At 45.8% G+C, this 6,739-nt stretch overlaps 1 pseudogene; it reads left to right on the plus strand.

Annotated features, from left to right (window-relative positions):
- Nucleotides 1–1,223: 1,223 nt before the first annotated feature.
- Nucleotides 1,224–1,935, plus strand: LOC102246651 (annotated as a pseudogene).
- Nucleotides 1,936–6,739: the final 4,804 nt, after the last annotated feature.

A 6,739-nucleotide genomic window follows, 5' to 3' on the forward strand; every position in this document is an offset into this window, starting at 1 on the left:
AAAAAAAAAGAACGAAACCCCATGCTTTACATCTATCTCCCCCTCTAGACTGTGAGTTCCACATGGAGAGACTGAGTTCAACAAATGTCTAGTGAACAAATGAAGTGAGTGAGCAAATGTTGGCTCATTCCACTGTCCAGTTAACTTCTACATTATATACAGCACACTTTTTTAAATTTTTTTATTTATTGATTTGAGAGAGAGAGAGAGAAAAGAAGAGAAAGGAAAAAATCAAATTTTTTGTTGTTCCACTTATTTATGCATCCATTGATTGATTCTTGCATGTGCACTGACCAAGGATCAAACCAATTGGGCTACCTGGCCAGGGCCCAGACACATCTTTTAATACCACCTCCTCCAGAAAGGCTTCCTTCCCTATCCACTTGGAGTTCTTTTCCAAACTAGTTGAGCTGCACAGACTCTGTCACACCCTGTAAACTTTGATTGGCAGCAGGAGTTTTTCCCCAAGTCAAACTGTTAAGGGCAGAAATAGACTATTGGGGACTAACTATAATTATAAGAAATATTAATCATGCTCTATTAACCATGATGGTTCTGTTCTGATTAGGGAAAGCACATTCTCACCTGGTTGAGAGTTGTACGCCCTGGGACATGGGAGCTAACATCAGAATACAGTCCATCCTCCTGTCCCAAGAACTGCCTATAATTATGGAGAGACTTACAACCTCGTGGCTGAAAGAGTCTAGTCCCAGAGGTGCCTGCCCTCTGCGACCCCCACCAGCCCACATGGCTTGTAACCTGTAATGATTATACTGTGCCTACTTTCCCATGCCTGTAATTCCTACTTTCCTGTGTAATCATTGTACTTCTACCCAATATAACCATCTGGCTTACAGGGAGAGGCAGAGCAGAATTTTGTGGATGACCTGCTGCTCTCCCATACTGCCAGCATTATTGGAATAAACGCTCATATATCATTCAACCCTGACTCTGCGTAATTGGCTCAAGTAGTGACAGGCAGTCTGAACTCCTCGGTTATCTGGTTACAAGACCCCACTTAACTCCTCAATTCTTAGACACAAGCCACCTGCTCCTTTAGAGGTATGTCTCTCCTTCTTTGAAATGTGAGACAGGCTGGGCTGGCCTCTCAGAAACTTGCCCACAATGGAATTACAGAACCTCAGCTAACATCCACTGATCAGAAAGAGACCCCCCTTGGGCTGTGCACAGGAATCAAAAAACAGGACAGCAGCTGTGCCAGCCCTTTCACTATGGCAGCCATTGAGGAGCAGAAGCCATGGCTTTGTGCTACCCAATGGCCTTGGGCCTCAACAAGGGCCACATGGTGACCAAAAACATGAGCAAGCTGAGGCACAGCAGAGGCACAGCCGCCACTGCACGCACCTCACCAAACACACCAAGTTGGTGCAGGAAATGATCCAAGAGGTGTGTGTGTGTGACTTTGCCCCCCATGATAGGCACACTATGGAGCTGCTCAAGGTTAAGGACAAGAGAGCCCTGAAATGTGTCAAGAAAAGGGGACACATGCCCTACCGGCAAAGCTCACTGGTTGAGCATCGACCTATGAACCAGGAAATCAAGGTTCGATTCCCAGTCAGGGCATATGCCCTGGTTTCGGGCTCAATCCCCAGTGGGGCGTGCAGGAGGCATCCGATCAATGATTCTTTCTCATCAATGATGTTTCTTCTCTCTCTCCCTCTCCCTTCCTCTCTGAAATAAAATTTAAAAAAGAAAGAAAGAAAGAAAGAAAGAAAGAAAGAAAGAAAGAAAGAAAGAAGAAAGAAAGAAAGAAAGAAAGAAAGGAAGGAAGGAAGAAAGAAAGAAGGAAAGAAAAGGGGACACACATCTATGTCAAGAGGAAGAGAGGAGCTGAGCAATGTCCTTGCCATGAGGAAAGCAGCAACCAAGAAGGACTGAGCCCCATCCCCTCTGTGTGTAATAAAACCTGTTCAGGAAAAATAAATTTAAAAACAGGCAGCTTTTTCGGGTGTCTCGCCAGGCTAGACAGCGCCACCCAGAGGTTTGAGGTGGCTTCAACACATGTTTACAGAACAGATACCAAACTTTCCTACCTCCTTGCCTTAGCACTGGCTAGAGCCACTAGAACCTCTGCCTGGCATGCCGCCCTTCTCCCACCTCTCCGACATTTTACCTGTTCTTGAGAGTGATGTCACGGTCCTCCAGATTTGCTCATTTCCCTCACCTTGCTCCTTAGCCCCTCCTGGTCACTGTTACCCTGGAGAGCCCTGGGAAGGAGGGTATGCCCAGACACCTGCCCTGCAGTAGTTGGCTCCTGGGTCAGCTGCTGTTTTCAGCCCCAAAGGCTCCATTCCTGGTGTTGCAGATGCACTGTGCCCCGCATACTGGAACAAGGAGACTTCTAGGAACTTGGTTATGCTTCTCTCATCTTTGGGGAAAAACCTCCCCAGTCCTCTAGGTGTCACCAAACAACTCAGAAAAGGGTTGTCCTCATTCCTGCCATCACCTCCTCTCTCTTTCCTTCTCCTGGCTGCTCTACCTCCCACTCTCCAAAAATGACCAATGACAGAATTTACCTTCCCCCTGAACAAACCAACAGATCCATTTTTGTCTTGGTCCTACCCTGATAGGGACAGCCATTCCCTTCTCCTTGCTTGAGCCCTACTCTCACCTAGGACTCTTCCTACCTTCCAGGCTGCTCCCGCTCCACCTCTTTCACAGGCTCTTCTGCCTGACAGCTAACATCATATTTCTTAAAAAAGAAAAACAAAGTCAGGGAACTCACACTTTCCAATTTCAAGAAATAATATATATACAGTAAAATCTTGGACATTTCTTTTTTTTTTTAATTAAATCTTTATTGTTCAGGTTACATTTGTTCCTCTTTTTTCCCCCCCCATAACTCCCCTCCTCCCAGTTCCCGCCCCACCCTCCGCCCTCACTCCCCACCCACTGTCCTCATCCATAGGTGCACGATTTTTGTCCAGTCTCTTCCCGCATCTCCCATTCCCCTTTCCCCCCCCAAGAATAGTCAGTCCATTCCCAGGACATTTCTTATAGCAATATTTTTTCTGATATATCTTCCTGGTCAAGTGAAACAAAAGAAAACATGAAAAAATGAGACTACATCAAACTAAAAAGTTTTGGCACAGCAAAAGAAACTATCAACAAAATGAAGAGACAACCAACCCACTGACTGGGAGAACATATTTGCCAATGATACATCTGATAAAGGATTACTATCCACAATTTATAAAGAACTTATAAAACTCAACACCAAAAAAACAAACAATCCAATTTTTAAAATGGGCAAAGGAACTAAATAGAAACTTCTCCAAAGAGGACATACAGATGGCCAATAGATATATGAAAAGGTGTTCAATGTCCCTAATCATCAGAGAAATGCAAATCAAAACCACAATAATATCACCCCACACCTGTCAGAATGACTATTATCAATAAATCAACAAATAACAAGTGTTGTCCAGGACATGGAGAAAGGGGAACTGTCTTGGTGGGAATGCAGATTGATACAGCCACTGTGGAAAGCAATATGGAATTATCTCAAAAAATTAAAAATGGCCTGGCCAGCGTGGCTCAGTGGTTGAGCATCGACCTATGAATCAGGAGGTCACAGTTCGATTATCAGTCAGGGCACATGCAGGGGCTGTGGGCTTGATCCCCAATAGAGGGTGTGAGGGAAGCAGCTGATCAATGATTCTCTGTCATCATTGGTCTCTCTCTCTCTCTCTCTCTCTCTCTCTCTCTCTCCCTTTCTCTCTGAAATCAATAAAAATATATTTTTTAAATTATAGCCTAATTTGCTCTCTATGCGACAAGTATGAGGTGCAACTCACATTAATCAATATTTACAACAAATGAATTGAGTCCAGAAAGTTTAACCCAGAAAAAATTTTTGATTGTGCTAAAATTTGTTATGGCTGAATGCTGAGAGAGAGAGAAAGTATTTCAATAAATTTAAATATGCAAAACTTGACTCTGAGGAAATGACAATTACACAAAAAATCACAGTGATAGAATCAACAGTTGGTAAAAATTGGACAAAGGAGACTGCTTGATGAATCAAATGTTTACTTAAAAAATCACATGAAAAAAATGTTCCTCATAAAATTATTTCAATCAAGTAAAAATGAACTTTGAGAAAAATTTGGGAAGGGTTTAACTGCACTGAATAGAAAAGTGATCTAGGAATCTAATTGGCTAAGTGCAATTTATGATTCAAAAGTATTTTCCAACAAAAATTTGCTGGATTTTTTTTTCCATTATGCTTATTAAACTGGAGTCAAATTGTCCCCAGAATTAAACTATCCTTTGTGTGGAAATGGCAGTATAAAAATGAGAGGGTTAAATATCCTGTGCATCTTCCTGGTGTTCGACTTTTCAAAATATATTTTTATTGATTTCAGAGAGAAAGAGAGAGATAGAAACATCAATGATGAGAGAGATTCATTGATGGGCTGCCTCCTGCACACCCATGGGATTGAGAACACAACCCGGGTAACCCCACTGGAAATCGAACTGTGACCTCCTGTTTCATAGGTTGACACTCAAGCATTGAGCCACAACAGCCAGGCTGGTGTTCGATTTTATCTCCTAGCCACTAGATGTCCCTATCTCCCAGGCAAGGCCCCAGAACAAACTGGTTATGACCTCTTTCTGGGGGGCCCTTGTACCTCTGCAGTTCCCACATCTTGGCTACCAGTCCAGGTTTCTCTGTTCCTCTGAAGCTGTGTCTCATACCAAACTGTTCTTTCCTGAGAGACAACCTTTGGGAACAAGGGCAAACCCTGAGACTTTGGCCCTCATGATGGCTCCTCAGTCTTCCACGCTCAGGGATTGTCCTTCCCTAGTTACTTGGCCCCCACCACATCCTGATGTCACCCTTGCCCTCCTGACTCAACACCCTTGTCCCATCTCCAACCATGTCCATGGGGATCTGTGACCCCCTCTCCTAGGCCCACCCAGAAATCAGGAGACAATGTCCATAAATTCATTTCAACTTCAAACTCACTAAATCCAAAGTCACCTTATAACTGTCAGGACTATAGAATGCCCAACACAAAAGCTGACTTTTAAAGGAAGGAGGTAAAGATCTGTTCTTTCAGGGAAAAAAAAAGGAAGAAGAAGAAAGAAAATGAGGGAGGGAGTTATGGGCTTGTGAGGGAGACAGAATGCATATTTATTTTTACCACCTGAGTTTTTAGAAATATGTTTTGGGGCTTTTCTTAACAGTTCCAGAATTTTCATAGATACAATGTAGGTAGTAAGAGAGAGGGAGACAGGAAAGGTATAAAGAGGCAAAGGAAGAGTAGAGACAGCAGCAGAGAAAGTGTAGACAGAAACAAAATGTAGATGGGACAGAGTGTAGAAAGATGGCCAGGGACAGGGAGCAAAGGATGTCAGTCATTGCTCCCCAACCCAGACAGAACTTCCTACTATTTGGAAGGTTGAGATCTAGACCTTAGAAGGTCCTGGAACGTCCCACTCTGGTCCCAGTCCTCCTGTTTCCAATTATCAGTCTCCATTCTGAATTTATGATGTCACCCTCTTGTGACAGGGTCATTCCCTGCCTCACCCTTGCAAGGCCCATCCCTGCATCTTGGGGTGAAATATATGTCCTTTTTGCTAAGTCTTGCCTTCTGTCAGTGACTGTCCCTACATATCCTCCCCAGCTGAGTGATCCCTCCCACCCCCACCCCACCCCCGCTCTTCCCTTCCCTGTCTTGGGCCCACTATTCATTTAATCATTCATTCATCAAACATTTATAAGCAGTTCCCATGTGCCAGGCCCCTGCTCAACAGTGAGACCTGACTTAGGCCCTACATGTCCCCTAATCGCCCCCCCAACCCCCGAAGCCATCAGTCTGGGGAGGGTGGGGGATGGGAGGAGTGCAGCAGTGATAGCACAGCCTGGGGGAACATAAGGCAGTGTGAGCCTCAGAGAAGATACTTGACCCGGCCAAAATAGACTTGGGCAGGGGACCAGCCTGAATCTTCCGTGTGACCCACCCCCTACCGCCGCGCCCCCAGCACAGGGTCGGGCTCCAGGAAGATGCGTCCCATCATCTCCCCTTCAGGGATTTCGGGCAAGACCTCTCCTCAGACGCAACCCATTAGCCTCTCCCTTATCTGGCCCCGCCCCATCGCTGTCTAGGCCACGCCCCCAAGTCCCTCCCCTATGTCATTCAATGTAGGTTTCAAGTCCCACCGCCCGGAGGTTAACCGCACACCAATCTCACGATCCCATTGGCCACAGAGTGTTACTTCATCGCCCTCCTTCAGTTGTCAATCTTCTTTATATAGTCCCAACAGTTGCCAAGGCTTGGTTTGAGGGACAGACGATAATGGACATATCAGGACGTCTCTTTATTGGGCGAAAGCCGGTTATGGGCGGGGCTTAGTACCAAAAGCTTGACTGCCTCAGTAGGGGGTTCCTCAGGGCCACAGCCTTCTCTCAGAGACTCACCCCTCTTTCCTCGCTATTGGCCACGACAGGTGTTGATCAACAGGATTACACATTCCGATAGGCAAAAGCACCCATCCTTCACTACTTCCCTAATTTCGATTCGCTTCTCTCCTCAGAGGCGGCAACCTTCTGGCCGTAGTCAGGGCCTTCCTTACGGAATGGCCAAATATCCCGTCACTCCTGGCCTGTGGGCGGAGCCATGGTAACTGGGGGCGGTGAATTGGTTGACTGGGCTTTGGGGGCGGGGCAGCGGCTCCTGTCAGCGGGTGAAATGGCAGCGGCGAGCTGGGG

The sequence above is a fragment of the Myotis brandtii genome, unplaced genomic scaffold (genome assembly GCF_000412655.1).
Source record: "Myotis brandtii unplaced genomic scaffold, ASM41265v1 scaffold321, whole genome shotgun sequence".
Classification (NCBI taxonomy): Eukaryota; Metazoa; Chordata; class Mammalia; order Chiroptera; family Vespertilionidae; genus Myotis; species Myotis brandtii.